The following is a 16,487-nucleotide window of genomic DNA, read 5'->3' as shown; positions in this document are numbered from 1 at the left end:
ATGATTCTACTGTGTGTGTAGTGTAAGGTTCTGTGTCGCTGAAGCTAAACGTAACCTGACAGATAACTATGTCTACAGCAGACAGGATTTCAGAGAATACAAACTTGGTTCCATTTAAAGTTGTGTAACAGTCAAAGCCCTGTGTGGATCAGGATAAAACTCTCTCTGGCTTTACTTTGGACGGTCTGTGTGTCTTTGGAGGAACCACAGGTGAAACCTTCTTTTGGCTTATCCTCTCATTACATGGCATCCATGCTAAGAATGGCTGACTATTCATTCACTAATTTATTACAACGAGTATCTGCCAGACCGTCAGGTATTTCATGCTGGCTCTACGCTCAACAACAAGCTGTATGCATACAAGTAACTGCTAAAATAAAGGAAACACTTGATTTGAGGGATACAACGTATATTGAAAGCAGGTGCTTCCAAACAGGTGTGGTTCCTGAGTTAATTAAACAAGTATACAAATGCCCAGTATTTTGGCTACCTTAGCTAGAAGAAGATATCTCAGTGACCTTGAAAGCAGGGTTGCAATCCAGCTAGTAGATTTGGTTCCTTGGAAGTTGTGGAAATGGTTGTTCCTTATTAACCAGTAAAACAGAACGGTTTTTAAAAGTTCTGTGAATGGAAATGAACATTGTTCCTGTTCTGGGAATGTACATTTTTAGGTTGCAGGGAGGTTCTGAGAATGTTTTACTCTAATTCCTTAAGTTTTCCTGGGAGGTTTTATTAACGTTCTGAGAATGGAAATTATAGGTTATTTGAAAGTAAATAACTGAGAAAATGTTTCAAAAAGACATATTGACAATGTTAGCTTAACTGTTTTGAACTCCAAGCACAGACACATGGAAATTCATTTGCTTAGGCATTAATCATGTAAACACTTATTTTTTTGTCGCACAGTGTCAGTGAGATTAGAACCTACAATATGACCTTCTGTTCTCTATCCATGGAATTGGTCCATTGAGCCATCAGGATGTAGCTAGCATTCAATGTTCTTTTAACTTGTACAAAGCTGTTCGTTTTAATATTTTAAATCTATCTATAACAGACCCCATTATGAAGGAAAAAAGCACTCATTAAGATCAGGTGTGGCCAATTAGTGAGCATGGCCAACACACTTAACAAGATAGAGGATCGAGAGATTTTTGTTGAAGCTGAGAACGGAATGTTTTTAAATAAAGTTCTTAGAACATTCTCTGAACATTACTAAAGTAGTCTTGTGGTTTTTGTGGAATGTTTTCTTAACATTCTCAGAACAATTTGAGAACATTACATAGAACCTGTAAGAAACATTATGCTGAAGTACTGAAATTCCCACAGAAGAATGTTGTTTCTTAACGGTCTCTGAAATATTTGAGAATATTCCCAATGTCAAACCATTTGCAGAACATTCCTAGAATATTACCAAAATTGAAATGAAATGTAATCATGTTTGAACTTTTGGGAAACGTTCTGTAATGAAATACCAAGAAAATAACTATTTTTTTGTCAAGTTCCTTAAATGTGCTGAGAGCCAAGAGAATATCGCTCTCACCAAGCTCTAAGAAACGTATGTTTCTCAGAACGTTATGTGCTAGCTAGGAAAGGAGCATAGTGGGTTTAATGTGTGTCTCAGTCACCAGGACAACCCAATTGAACACTTATGGGAGATTGTGGAGCAGCGCCTGAGACAGCGTTTTCCTTCACCATCAACAAAACACCACATTATGCAATTTCTTGTGAAAGAATGGTGACGCATCCCTCCAATAGAGTTCCAGACACTTGAGGAATCTATAACATGGCACATTGAAGCCGTTCTGGCAGCTCGTGGTGGCCCAACACCATATTGTTTCCTTTATTTGGCAGTAACCTGTACCTAAATGCAAGCAGGGGCCTGTAGACATGTTCCTTAACTAGTCATCTAAGTCTCAAACAACATGATGACATCAGCAGCAGGGATCAGAATGTGAGAACTGTTTCCCACAATGAGTCAGTGTTCTGTGTAACAATGATTAAATCCTGAGATCCAATCAACACAGAAGGGCCTATTTGGAAACCCATAGATAAAGATACTATGATCAAATAGACACAAACAAACATTGTGAAGAGGAAATGTCATTTTTGGCTCGGTTTAGGCTATCCCAGCCTTATATATTTGGAAATTAAACTCTGTTCCTGTTTGTATTAGCTGGGACTGTCATGGGAGGAGAGAGGGGAGTTGTAGGCCTATATATAGAGATGCTTTTCTCATGAATAAAAAGTAAACATTTGCCCCTTAGTCGTTCTTATCCACATGTTGAGTAATAAAAGCCATTTCAAAGCCAGCCCGGCCTGCACCTCCTTTTGACTGTACAGGGGCTGTTTCTACCATTTCACTGGTTTGCCTTGCAGTAATGAGTCTCGTGGTAGGTCTGCTCTGTTGGAACTGCCAGCCAACTCCCATCAACAACGACTCAGACTGGTGACCAACAGGTAATACTGATGGGCCATTATGAATGATCATACATACACCAAACAACAACGGTACCTCATCATTGAATTTGCTTACTCACACATTAAAGTTGGGCTTCGAAATATGACTTCTCTCTACGCTTTTGCAATTGGATACAATTTCAGAACTCACAAGAACTAGTATACAGGAGAAATCAACTTTCTTAGAACGAGTTAGGTAGCTGAATCGTGAATCATGCCAACCATGTAGGACTCAGTCACTTCACGCCTGCTGGCTGCCTGTCAATGTATATACGGTCTATACCCAGCTAGCACATCACGTTACTTTAATGAAATCAAAATATTCCTATGATGAGCATTTGAGACAGTTTGACAGCTTGCTTTACAGCTGCATGGTGTCAGCTTTCATTTGGAGATTTAGTGGAGATAGCTACTTTAATGCATAATTTTCTCAGGTCCAGAAGAGGTACAGTATGAGGGATAGCTAGCCTATCATGTCTGAAGAGGAACACTAAGGTGGTACCCTGTCACGTCCTAACCATAGAAAGCTTTTATTTGTTATGGTAGAGTAGGTCAGGGCGTGACAGGGGGTTTTCTAGTTGTTATTTTCTATGTGGGGTTCTAGTTTAGTTTTTCTATGTTTGGTGATTGGTATGATTCCCAATTAGAGGCAGCTGGTAATCGTTGTCTCTAATTGGGGATCATACTTAAGTAGCTTGTTTTTCACTTGGGGGTTATGGGATATTGTTTATGTATAGTTGCATTGTAGTCATGGTTTGTCTATTCTTTATTTGTTTTGTATTTGCATTACGTTTCACTTTGTAATAAATTATGTGGAACGCAACTCACGCTGCGCCTTGGTCCGATCATTCTAACGAACGTGACAGAATATCCCATCCGACCAGGACCAAGCAGCGTGACCAGGAGTGGGGGACATATTGGACTTGGGAGGAGATATTGGATGGGAAGGGATCCTGGACTTGGGAGGAAATCCAGGCAGGACAGGATCTCCTTCCATGGCGGGAGACGCAGGCGGTGAAGGAAGGACAGCAACGACGACAGGGTTCGCGGCCACGACACAAGCCCAAGAAGCAACCTCAAAATATTTTTTTTTGGGGGGGGGGCACATGGGTTGGTCGGCGAGGCCGGGGGGCGAGTCGGAGAGCAAAGAGGAATATTGGGGTGAGTCAGAGTCCGTTGAGGAGATATTGGATAAATTGGAGGAGAGTGAACGGAGGGGAGATTTAGAGACGTTTGAGGAATTGTTGGATAAATTGGAGGAGAGTGAAGAGAGAGAGCTGTTGGTTTGGCGTAGTATGCACGGCATTCGCCCTGAGGAACGTGTTAGTCGTCCAATGCCACCTGTGTCAGCTCCCCGTACTCGTCCTGAGAAGTGTGTTAAAGTTCCGGCACAATTGAGGCCGACTATACACACCAGGTCTCCGGTGCGCCTTCACAGCCCAGTACGTCCTGTGTCAGCTCCCTCTACTCGTCCTGAGAAGTGTGTTAAAGTTCTGGTACAATTGAGGCCAGCTATACACACCAGGTCTCCAGCGCGCCTTCACAGCCCAGTACGTCCTGTATCACCTCCTCGTACTTTCCCTGACGTTCGTGTCCCTAGTCCGGTGCGTCCTGTGCCTGTTCCTCGCGCTCGTCCTGAAGTGCGTGTCACTAGTCCGGTGCCACCTGTTCCGGTCCCACGCATCAGGCCTCCAGTGCGCTTCCCCAGTCTAGTACGTCCTGTGCCTGCTCCTCGCACTTGCCCTGAAGTGCGTGTTCCCAGTCAGGTATGTCCTGTGCCTCCTCCTCGCACTCTCCCTGAGGTGCGTGTCACTAGTATGGTACCACCTGTACCGGTCCCACGCATCAGGCCTCCAGTGCACCTCCCCAGTCTAGAACGTCCTGTGCCTGCTCCTCGCACTCTCCCTGAAGTGCGTGTCACCAGTCTGGTGCCACCTGTCCCGGCTCCACGCACTAGGCCTCCAGTGCGCTTGCCCAGTCCAGCGACAGTTCCCAGTCCAGAGCTTCCAGTCCAGAGTCTCCAGCGACAGTCTGCGGTCCGGAGTCTCCAGCGACGGTCGCATTACGTTTCACTTTGTAATAAATTATGTGGAACGCTACTCACGCTGCGCCTTGGTCTGATCATTCTAACGAACGTGACATACCCAGCAATTACTGTGTCTAAAGCCCAAGCTGATCAATGCTCTGAGTGCAGACCCTGACTTTGTGCAGCAGCATTCAGACTCTCTCAGACTAGTGTCCCGGCGTGAGTACCAGCAGGTCAAGGTCCTCACTGACGCATTAGAAAAGGCCCGGGACCTTCTGGACCATGTGATCCATAAAGGAGCCGCTGCTGCAGAGGTGTTACTGCAGTTCCTGATAGTCAATGAACTGCAAGAGCCGTTTCTCAAACTTCCGTTCCTCAAGAAACTGTCAATGAATCATCAAAGAGCTGCAGGTCTACTCCTCTAAGTCTAACCTGGGGGATGTAGCCGCCCTTCTATTGGACCATATTTACTGCATAAACCATTCTTGGAGAGGCTGAAGAATTATGCACAGTTTTACATTTATATTTTGTTGTTTATCTAGGGGGAAATGAATTGACCAGAAAGAGAAGACAAACCATTGAGTCAGAAGAAACCCTTCCTGCTAAACAGACAAGCAAGAATAGTTAGTTTCCCAGTGCTTAATTTGAGCCAGATCCTGCCGGAACAGGATCCGGCACCTCAGATTTGACCCTGTTCATTTCGGCACCTATTTACCCGGATCCAGTACCCTTCGTGGCGTGATTTATTCCACTTTTCACTGTTCGCACTGTAAACATTCTAATAAAAACGATGAGCGTTAAATCAAGTTGCCTCCTCCTTATTTCTCCCACCCCCCCAGGAAGACAATCATGTAAAAGTGCAGTCATCCTTCTGCGTAATCATCCTATCCTGCCACACTGATTCCAGACCTGCTCTCTTATTTGCACATGGAGGTTATGGGGAGGGCCGGTGGGGTAAGTAACTAATCTTGACACAGGTCTTGGTAGTGGTCAGCTAGTGAAGAGGTCCCTACGTAATCACGTCACGCAGCCAAGGTTAGTTGTCTCCCTACTGAATTTGAAATGTGGGAAAGCCAAATAAAAAATGGATAAGAAAAGGTCATCGTGTTTGATGACATGTTGATGACAAAAATCCAGAGAAAGCTTGTGTATTGAACCCAGAACGAGCCAGAGAACTGTCAGTGCCAGAGGAGCGGAGTGAGGGCAAACTGTTCGTGATGGCGATGCCTTAGCTAGCAGAGCTGATTTTCCCGCCAGTTCAGTATCACCACTGGCACCTCCACTAGTCCTTGTGGGAGGTTTTGAAACTAAGGTTGAATTGTTTTTTCTTTACACACTTCTTCTGTATTGTGAAGTTAATCTGAATATGTGCTTCATATTGTCACATAGGCAGGAGGCCTATATATTCTCATATGTGTGTTCTGCTGTACACTACATTGATTTATTTACTCTGGCTGCTGCGTTGCTATGTTGTGTTTGTAACTTTTTCTCCCAATGTGTTCCGGTACCTCAGAGCCACACAAGCTCACAGAACGAGACCGACGAGTGCTGAAGCGCGTAGCTCGTAAAAATCGTCTGTCCTCGTTTGCAACATTCTCAACCAAGTTCCTCTGGAAGCATTGTCAGCACAATAACTGTTCATCAGGAGCTTCATGAAATGGGTTTCCATGGCTGAGCAGCCACACACAGGCCTAAGATCACCATGCGCAATGCCTAGTGTCGGCTGGAGTGGTGTAAAGCTCGCCACCATTGGACTCTAGAGCATTGGAAACGCATGCTTTGGAGTGATGAATCACGCTCCACCATCTAGGAGTCCGACGGACTCTATCTGGGTTTGGTGGATGCCAGGAGAACGATGCCTGCCAGAATGCATAGTGCCAACTGTAAAGTTAGGTGGAGGAAGAATAATGGTCTGGGGCTGTTTTTCATGGTTCGGGCTAGGCCCCTTAATTCCAGTGAAGGAAAATCTTAACACTACAGCATACAATGAAATTCTAGACGTTTCTGTGCTCCCAACTCTGTGGCAACAGTTTGGGGAAGGCCCTTTCCTGTTCCAGCATGACAATGCGCCCGTGCACAAAGCGAGGTTCTTACAGAAATTGTTTGTTGAGATTGGTGTGGAAGAACTTGACTGACCTGCACAGAGCCCTGACTTCAACCCCATCAAACAGCTGTTCAGCAAGCAGGTGTTCACATACTTTTGGTCATGTAGTGTATATACCGTATACAGTATTTACAGTACCAGTCAAAAGTTTGGACACACCTACTCATTCAAGGGTTTTTCATTATTTATACTATTTTCTACATTGAAGAATAATAGTGAAGATATCAAAATTAAGAAATAACACATGGAATCATGTAGTAAGCAAAAAAGTGTTAAACAAATCAAAATATATTGTATATTTTAGATGCTTCAAAGTAGCCACCCTTTGCCTTGATGACAGCTTTGCACACTCTTTGCATTCTCTCAACCAGCTTCACCTGGAATGTTTTTCAACCGCCTTGAAGGAGTTCCCACATATGCTTAGCATTTGTTGGCTGCTTTTCCTTCACTCTGCGGTCCAACTCATTCCAAACCAATTGGGTTATGGTCAGGTAATTGTGGAAGCCAGGTCATCTGATGCAGCACTCCATCACTCTCTTTCTTGGTCAAATAGCCCTTACACTGCCTGGAGGTGTGTTGGGTCATTGTCTTGTTGAAAAACAAATGATAGTCCCACGAAGCGCAAACCAGATGGGATGGCGTATCGCTGCAGAATGCTGCGGTAGCCATGCTGGTTAAGTGTGCCTTGAATTTAAAAAAAATCACTGACAGTGTCACCAGCAAAGCACCTCCACACCATCACACCTCCTCCTCCATGCTTCACGGTGGGAACCACACATGCGGAGATCATCTGTTCACCTACTCATCTGTTCACCTACTCACCTACTCTGTGTCTCACAAAGACAAAGGGTGGCTACTTTGAAGAATCTCAAATATAAAATATATTTTGATTTGATTTATTTGTACAATTTTCTACATTATAGAATAATAGTGAGGACATCAAAACTATGAAATAACACATATGGAATCATGTAGTAAAAAAAGTGTTAAACAAATCAAAATATATTTTGTATTTGAGATTCTTCAAATAGACACCCTTTGCCTTGATGACAGCTTTGCACACTCTTGACATTCCATGAGGTAGTCACCTGGAATGCATTTCAATTTACATAGTGCATTGTAGTTATTTGAGAGCCATCGATGTGACAGCTTGGGAGGTTAATACACACGGCATGTGACGATGACAAAAGAAAATTCTCTCCGGAGGTAAAAGTGGTTTGCATTTGATGGTGAGGTATTCCAGATCGGGAGAACAAAAGGATTTGAGTTCATGTAGTTACCACAATCACACCATGAGTTGTTATAATGAAACAAACCCCTCAACCATTCTTTTTCCCGGAGAGTTCTTTCTTCCTGTGAATGGACGGGGACAATATATCCGGAGAGAGCCATGACTCTGTAAAACCGAGTACGTTACAGTCCCTGATGTCTCTCTGGAAGGAGATCCTCGCCTTAAGCATGTCTACTTTATTTTCCAAGGACTAAACATTATTGAGTGATATACTCGGAAGCGGTGGATGGCATGCACGCCGCCTGAGTCTGACTAGGGCCCTGCTTCTTCTTCCTTTTCTCTGGTTTCTGCATTTTGGTGCAGCCCCCGGGTTGGATAGAGCTGACTCTGGAAGTTCAAACAAAGGATCTAAGTCAAGGAAGTAAAACTTCTGCTCGAATTTCTGGTGAATGACTGCCAATTGAATATCCAAAAGTTATTTTTGGCTGTAGGTAATAATACAATAAATAATGTAAGAAATAACACGTAACTAAAAAAACGAATTACTGCAAAGATGCTGCTGACGGCCTTGCAGTGTTCAGTCATTCTGCTCAAGCTAAGACAACACAACACCTCCTTTTATTTCCATGTTATTTGGCTCCTCTATATCCTTATGCTCTGTCAAAATAAGAGTCCTGCCATTTGAATCAATGCTCCTTTCTAGTTGTGGAAAAAGTACCCAAATGTCATACTTGAGTAAAGTGAAGATACCTTAATAGAAAATGACTCAAGTAAAAGTGAAAGTCACCCAGTAAAAGTCGAAAAGTATTTGGTTTTAAAAATACGGAAGTAGGCTTATCAAAAGTAAATATATACTGAACAAAAATATAAACGCAACATGTAAAAAGTGTTTCATGAGCTGAAATAAAAGATCCCAGAAATGTTCCATATGCACAAAAAGCATATTTCTCTCAACTTGTTTATTTCCTTCTTAGTGATAGTTTTTTCTTTTCCAAGATAATCCATCCACCTGACAGGTGTGGCATATAAAAACACGGGCTAACAGCATGATCATTACACAGGTGGACCTCGTGCTGGGGACAATAAAAGGCCACTCTAAAATTTGCAGTTTTGTCACATAACAAAATGCCACAGATGTCTCAATTTCTGAGGGAGGGTTCAATTGGCATGCTGACTGCAGGAATGTCCACCAGAGCTGTTGCCAGAGAATTTAATGTTAATTTCTCTACCATAAGCCGCCTCCAACGTCATTTTAGTGAATTTGACAGTACGTCCAACCAGCCTCACAACCGCAGACGACGTGTAACCACACCAGCCAGGACCTCCACATCCGGCTTCTTCACCTGCGGGATCGTCTGAGGAGTATATCTGTCTGTAATAAAGCTATTTTGTGGGGGAAAACTAATTCTGATTGGCTGGGCCTGGCTCCCAAGTGGGTGGGCCTATGCCCTGCCAGGCCTAACCATGGCTGCGTCCCTGCCCAGTCATGTATAATCCATAGATTAGGGCCTAATTTATTTATTTACATTGACTGACTTCCTTCTATATTTTTGTTCAGTATAATTGCTAAAATATACTGAGTATCAAAAGTAAAAGTATACAGAGCATTTGGAAAATATTCATTCCCCTTGACTTTTTCCACATTATGTTACGTTACTGTCACGTCTACTCCCGCTCCCCCGGCGCTCGACGTCGCCGGTTTACTAACCACCGGTCCTGGCAACCCATCATTACGCACACCTAGCAACCATCATTACGCAGACCTGGACTTCATCACTCCCTGATTGCTTCCCCTTTATTTAGTTAGTATTGTTTCCTGTTTTCATGTTTAGACGCTACTCCTGTTTTTGTAGTCATTCCATGTTCGTTCCTATTAAACTCATCGACTGCACCTGCGTCCTGACTCCCTGCATCTCCATTAAACTTACAGCCTTCTTCTAAAATGGATGAAATAAATGTTTTTCCTCATTCATTTCCTCATTAATCTACACACATACCCCATAACGACAAAGTGAAAACAGGTTTTTAGAAATTTTAGAAATACCATATTTACATAAGTATTCAGACCCAAACTGTAAAGTTTGTTGTTTCACAGAAACATGGCTCACTCGAGACACGCTATCGGAGTCGGTACAGCCACCTGGTTTCTTTACACATCGCGCCGACAGAAACAAGCATCTCTCTGTTAAGAAGAAGGGCGGGGGTGTATGCCTGCCTTATGATTAAGGAGACGTGGTGTGATCATAACAACATACAGGAACTCAAGTCCTTTTGTTCACCTGACTTAGAATTCCTCACAATCAAATGCCGACCGCATTATCTACCAAGAGAATTCTCTTCGATCATAATCACAGTCGTGTATATTCCCCCCCAAGCAGACACATCAACGGCCCTGAAAGAACTTCATTCGACTCTATGTAAACTGGAAACCACATATTCTGAGGCTGCATTTATTGTAGCTAGGGATTTTAACAAGGCTAATCTTAAAACAAGGCTCCCTAAATTCTATCAGCATATCGATTCCTCGACCCGGGCTGGCAAAGCCCTGGATCATTGTTATTCTAACTTCCGCGACGCATATAAGGCCCTCTCCCGCACTCCTTTCGGAAAAGATGACCACGACTCCATTTTGTTGCTCCCAGCCTATAGACAGAAACTAAAACAGGAAACACCCGCGCTCAGGTCTGTTCAACGCTGATCCGACCAATCGGATTCCACGCTTCAAGATTGCTTCGACCACGTGGACTGGGATATGTTCCGCATAGCGTCGAACAACAACATTGATGAATACGCTAATTTGGTGAGCGAGTTTATTAGCAAGTGCATCGGTGATGTTGTACTCACAGCTTCTATTAAAACATTCCCCAACCAGAAACCGTGGATTGATGGCAGCATTCGCGCAAAACTGAAAGCGCGAACCACTGCTTTTAATTAGGGCAAGGTGACCGGAAACATGACTGAATACAAACAGTGTAGCTATTCCCTCCGCCAGGCAATCAAACAAGCTAAGCTTCACTATAGAGACAAAGTAGAGTTGCAATTCAACAGCTCAGACACTAGAGATATGTGGCAGGGTCTACAGTCAATCACGGACTACAAAAGAAAAACCAGCCCCGTCGCGGACCACGATGTCTTGCTCCCAGACAGACTAAACAACTTCTTTGCTCGCTTTGAGGACAATACAGTGCCACTGACACGACCCGCTACCAAAACCTGCAGGCTCTCCTTCACTGCAGCCAACGTGAGTAACACATTTAAACGTGTTAACCCTCGCAAGGCTGCAGGCCCAGACGGCATCCCCAGCCGCGTCCTCAGAGCATGCGCAGACCTGCTGGCTGGTGTGTTTACGGACATATTCAATCAATCCTTATCCCAGTATGCTGTCCCCACATGCTTCAAGAGGGCCACCATTGTTCCTGTTCCCAAGAAAGCTAAGGTAACTGAGCTAAATGACTACCACCCCGTAGCACTCACTTCCGTCATCATGAAGTGCTTTGAGAGACTAGTCAAGGACCATATCACCTCCACCCTACCTGACACCCTAGACCCACTCCAATTTGCTTACCGCCCCAATAGGTCCACAGACGACACAATAGCAATCACACTGCACACTGTCCTAACCCATCTGGACAAGAGGAATACCTATGTAAGAATGCTGTTCTTCGACTACAGCTCAGCATTTAACACCAGAGTACTCTCCAAACTTGTCATTAAGCTCGAGACCCTGGGTCTCGACCCCGCCCTGTGAAATTGGGTCCTGGACTTCCTGACGGGCCGCCCCCAGGTGGTGAGGGTAGGTAACAACATCTCCACCCCGCTGATCCTCAACACTGGGGCCCCACAAGGTTGCGTTCTCAGCCCTCTCCTGTACTCCCTGTTCACCCACAACTGCGTGGCCATGCACGCCTCCAACTCAATCATCAAGTTTGCAGACGACACTACAGTGGTAGGCTTGATTACCAACAACAACGAGACGGCCTACAGGGAGGAGGTGAGGGCTCTCGGAGTGTGGTGTCAGGAAAATAACCTCACACTCAATGTCAACAAAACAAAGGAGATGATCGTGGACTTCAGGAAACAGCAGAGGGAGCAGCCCCCTATCCACATCGACGGGACAGTAGTGGAGAGGGTGGAAAGTTTTAAGTTGCTTGGCGTACACATCACGGACAAACTGAAATGGTCCACCCACATAGACAGCGTGGTGATGAAGGCGCAGCAGCGCCTCTTCAACCTCAGGAGGCTGAAGAAATTTGGCTTGTCACCAAAAACACTAACAAACTTTTACAGATGCACAATCGAGAGCATCCTGTCGGGCTGTATCACCGCCTGGTATGGCAACTGCTCTGCCCATAACCGTAAGGCTCTCCAGAGGGTAGTGAGGTCTGCACAACGCATCACAGGGGGAAAACTACCTGCACTCCAGGACACCTACACCACCCGATGTCACAGGAAGGCCAAAAAGATCATCAAGGACAACAACCACCCGAGCCACTGCCTGTTCACCCCGCTATCATCCAGAAGGCGAGGTCAGTACAGGTCCATCAAAGCGGGGACCGAGAGACTGAAAAACAACTTCTATCTCAAGGCCATCAGACTGTTAAACAGCCATCACTAACATTGAGTGGATGCTGCCAACATACTGACTCAACTCTAGCCACTTTAATAATGGAAAATTTGATGTAATAAATGTAGCACTAGCCACTTTAAACAATGCCACTTTATATGATGTTTACATACCCTACATTACTCATCTCATATGTATATACTGTACTCTATACCATCTATTGCATCTTGCCTATGCCATTCGGCCATCATTCATTCATATATTTTTATGTACATATTCATTCCTTTACACTTCAGTACATAATCATTCCTTTACACTTGTGTGTATAAGGTAGTTGTTGTGAAATTGTTAGGTTAGATTACTTCTTAGATATTACTGCATGGTCGGAACTAGAAGCACAACCATTTCGCTACACTCGCATTAACATCTGCTAACCATGTGTACGTGACAAATAAAATTTGATTTGATTTGAGACCCTTTGCTATGAGACTCGAAATTGAGCTCAGGTGGAACCTGTTTCCATTGATCATCCTTGAGATGTTTCTACAACTTAAATGGAGTCCACCTGGGGTAAATTCAATTTATTGGACATGATTTGGAAAGGCACACCTGTCTACATAAGGTCCCACAGTTGACAGTACATGTCAGACAAAAACCAAGCCATGATGTCAAAGAAATTGTCCGTAGAGCTCGGAGACAGGATTGTGTTGAGGCACAGATATGGGGAAGGGTACCAAAACATTTCTGCAGCATTGAAGGTCCCCAAGAACACAGGGGCCTCCATAATTCTTAAATGGAAGAAGTTTGGAACCACCAAGACTCTTCCTAGAGCTGGCCTCCCGGCCAAACTGAGCAATCGAGGAGAAGGGCTTTGGTCAGGGAGGTGACCAAGAACCCGATGGTCACTCTGACAGAGCTCCAGAGTTCCTCTATGGAGATGGGAGAACCATCCAGAAGGACAACCATCTCTGCAGCACTCTAACAATCAGGCCTTTATGGTAGTGGCCAGACGGAAGCCACTGCTCAGTACACGGCACATGACAGCCTGCTTGGAGTTTGACAAAATGTACCTAAAAGACTCTCAGACCATGAGAAACAAGATTCTCTGGTCTGATGAAACCAAGATTGAACTCTTTGGCCTGAATGCCAAGCATCACGTCTGGAGGAAACCTGGCACCATCCCTACGGTGAAGCATGGTGGTGGCAGTATCATGCTGTGGGGATGTTTTTCAGAGGCAGGGACTAGGAGACTAGTTAGGTTTGAGGGAAAGATGAACGGAGCAAAGTACAGAGAGATCCTTGAAAACCTGCTCCAGAGCACTCAGGATCTCAGACTGGGGCGAAGGTTCACTTTCTAACAGGACAACGACCCTAAGCACACAGCCAAGACAACGCAGGAGTGGCTTCGGGACAAGTCTCTGAATGTCCTTGAGTGGCCCAGCCAGAGCCCGGACTTGAACCCGATTGAACATCTCTGGAAAGACCTGAAAATGGCTGTGCAGCGACGCTCCCCACCCAACCTGACAGAGCTTGAGAGGATCTGCAGAGAAGAATGGGAGAAACCCCCCAAATACAGGTGTGCCAAGCTTGTAGCGTCATACCCAAGAAGACTTGAGGCCGTAATCGCTGCTAAACGTGCTTCAACAAAGTACTGAGTAAAAGGTCTGAATACTTCTGTAAATGTTATATTTCAGTTTTTTGGTTTTTATCAATTTGCAAAAAAATCTAAAAACCTGTTTTTGCTTCGTCATTATTGGATATTGTGTGTAGATTGGGGGGGGGACAATTTAATCAAAGTCTGTAACGTAACAAAATGTGGAAAAATTCAAGGGGTTTGAATACTTTCTGAATGCACTGTAAATAATTTCAAATTCCTTATATTAAGCAAACCAGATGGCACCATTTTCTTTTCTTTTTTGGACAGCCAGGGGGCACATTCCAACATTCAGACATAATTTACAAATGAAGCATGCATGCTTACTGAGTCCACCAGATCAGAGGCAGCAGGGATGACCAGGGATGTTCTCTTGATACTTGTGCGTGAATTGGACCATTTTCTTGTCCTGCTAAGCATTCAAAATGTAAGAAGTACTTTTGGGTGTCAGGGGAAATGTATGGAGTAAAAAGTGTATTATTTTCTTTAGGACTGTAGTGAAGTAAACGTATAAGTTGTCAAAAATATAAATAGTAAAGTACAGGTACCCCAAAAAACTACTGAAGTAGTACTTCACACCACTGCTCCTTTTTACATATTTCTACTGTCCCTTCTGTGGTTTTTCTTCAAATAAAAAAATGCAGTTATTTGTCATCATTCTTGAGCGAAACCTCAGAATATCTTCATGTCTTCCCCTTTTCCACAGAACCTGTTGAAGCCTTGCTACAGCACGAACGCAACATACCTGTTCCAGCAGGATAAGTTATATGACATGAGTCTGTACAAAGGGGACAAGTCAATACAGTGATCGACTATCTGAAGCTGTGGTTGATGTGGAAAGCTTTGGGCTCACATGGCTTGGCAGAGCGTGTAGACTGGGCTTTCGCCCATACACGGTACAATCAGATAGCCTATAGGTGTATTCATGGGTATTGGGTACAACCCAATGATGAATATAAACCCTGGATTGCTGATGCTATGTATTAGCCAATTAGAGGCTTTGAAGCCACTGTCCCATATTGGCACTCCCCAGAAGTAGCAGTCCTCCATAGGAATGAATGAAATTATTTAGTATTTAAATTAAATACAACATTACATGTATTTAAGTATTTTTTTGTTGCAATGGGGACAGTAACATAAAAAAAATGGAAAATGTTCTTATATTTAAAAAAAAACATTTTTATGTTTAGCTCACATAATACAATTTTAAATAATACATTAAGGTGTCTGTAATATAATACATTTCTATAGCTTCCAAAATATATATTTTTTACAATGATGCCAAGATGGAGGCGTTGAGGCTTTAAAACAGCAACACCTGTCTGTTATCTAGTGTAAATATACAGTAAATAATTGGTACAACCCCATGGCTGTAATTCTAAATAAGGTGACTCCTTATCTCATATCTCTCATTTAAAGATTTTGATAAAACCTATGTCAATGAAAGACATTTTAAATGGAATGGAATTAATCATTTGTCCCTGTCTGTCCCACAGGTTTCTGGTAGAGGAGATGAAGAAACATGAGTGATTTCAACTTATAGAGAAGGGGAGATTTTATTGATAGTAATGTACACACTACAGAAGATTTTTATTTTCCCATTTTCATCTCACCAAGGTCTTCTGCTCTCCAATTGAACAGCCTGAGTTTGTGACTGTGTGTTTCTGGTTCATCTTGCTGGGAAAGGAGAACAGTCCAGATTATCAAAACGATTGTCAAAGGTTGGTGTATGAAGTAGTTTACTGTGATGACAGTAATGTTTTTATGTGGCACCTTAATTGGGGAGGACCGGGTCATAATAATGTCTAGAACTGAAAAAAATGGAATGGTATGAACACATCAAACTCATGGGAGAATTACCAAAGATTTTTTATAACTAACTCAAGATAGACTAGAGCCTATCGTTGCCAACGGGAGCAAATTAATCATAGTGGGCAGAACAAGCAAGGAGGTGGGCAGAACCCAGAACAAGCTAGCGAGATCCTATTGGCGCGTTCTAGCATGTATTTGCATATTTCTGTTAGGAACGCTTATTCCGTAAAGTGCGCTTGTGCAATATCTCAATTCGCCTTTGCACTCCTTCTTAAGAACACCATTGTTTTACACTTTGGCAAATAGTAAAGTCTACAAAATTTAGTCCACTCTATTCGTAACATATTTTAGTTTTGGAAATAGAAAACTGTATTGAGATGAAATGCTTAATCGATGAGAAAATTAGCAGAACGTCGGCCAAAATCCATCTTGCTCTATCTCCTCCCACTGCTGGCCACTGGGCTTCCTTCCCATCACCATATTTGGTGGAGTGTAAAACAGGATGCTTCATATTTATACATCCGCGGAAATATCTGAGTCATTGTTCCATATGTGAAACTACCCATTATCTTTCCCTTGCCAACATGGCCGACATTATGCGTCGTTGTTCTGAAATCACGTGGACACGCTCTACGGGTG

The sequence above is a fragment of the Salmo trutta genome, chromosome 28, assembly GCF_901001165.1.
Source record: "Salmo trutta chromosome 28, fSalTru1.1, whole genome shotgun sequence".
In the NCBI taxonomy this organism is placed as follows: Eukaryota; Metazoa; Chordata; class Actinopteri; order Salmoniformes; family Salmonidae; genus Salmo; species Salmo trutta.
Note: the sequence above shows the minus strand (reverse complement) of the source record.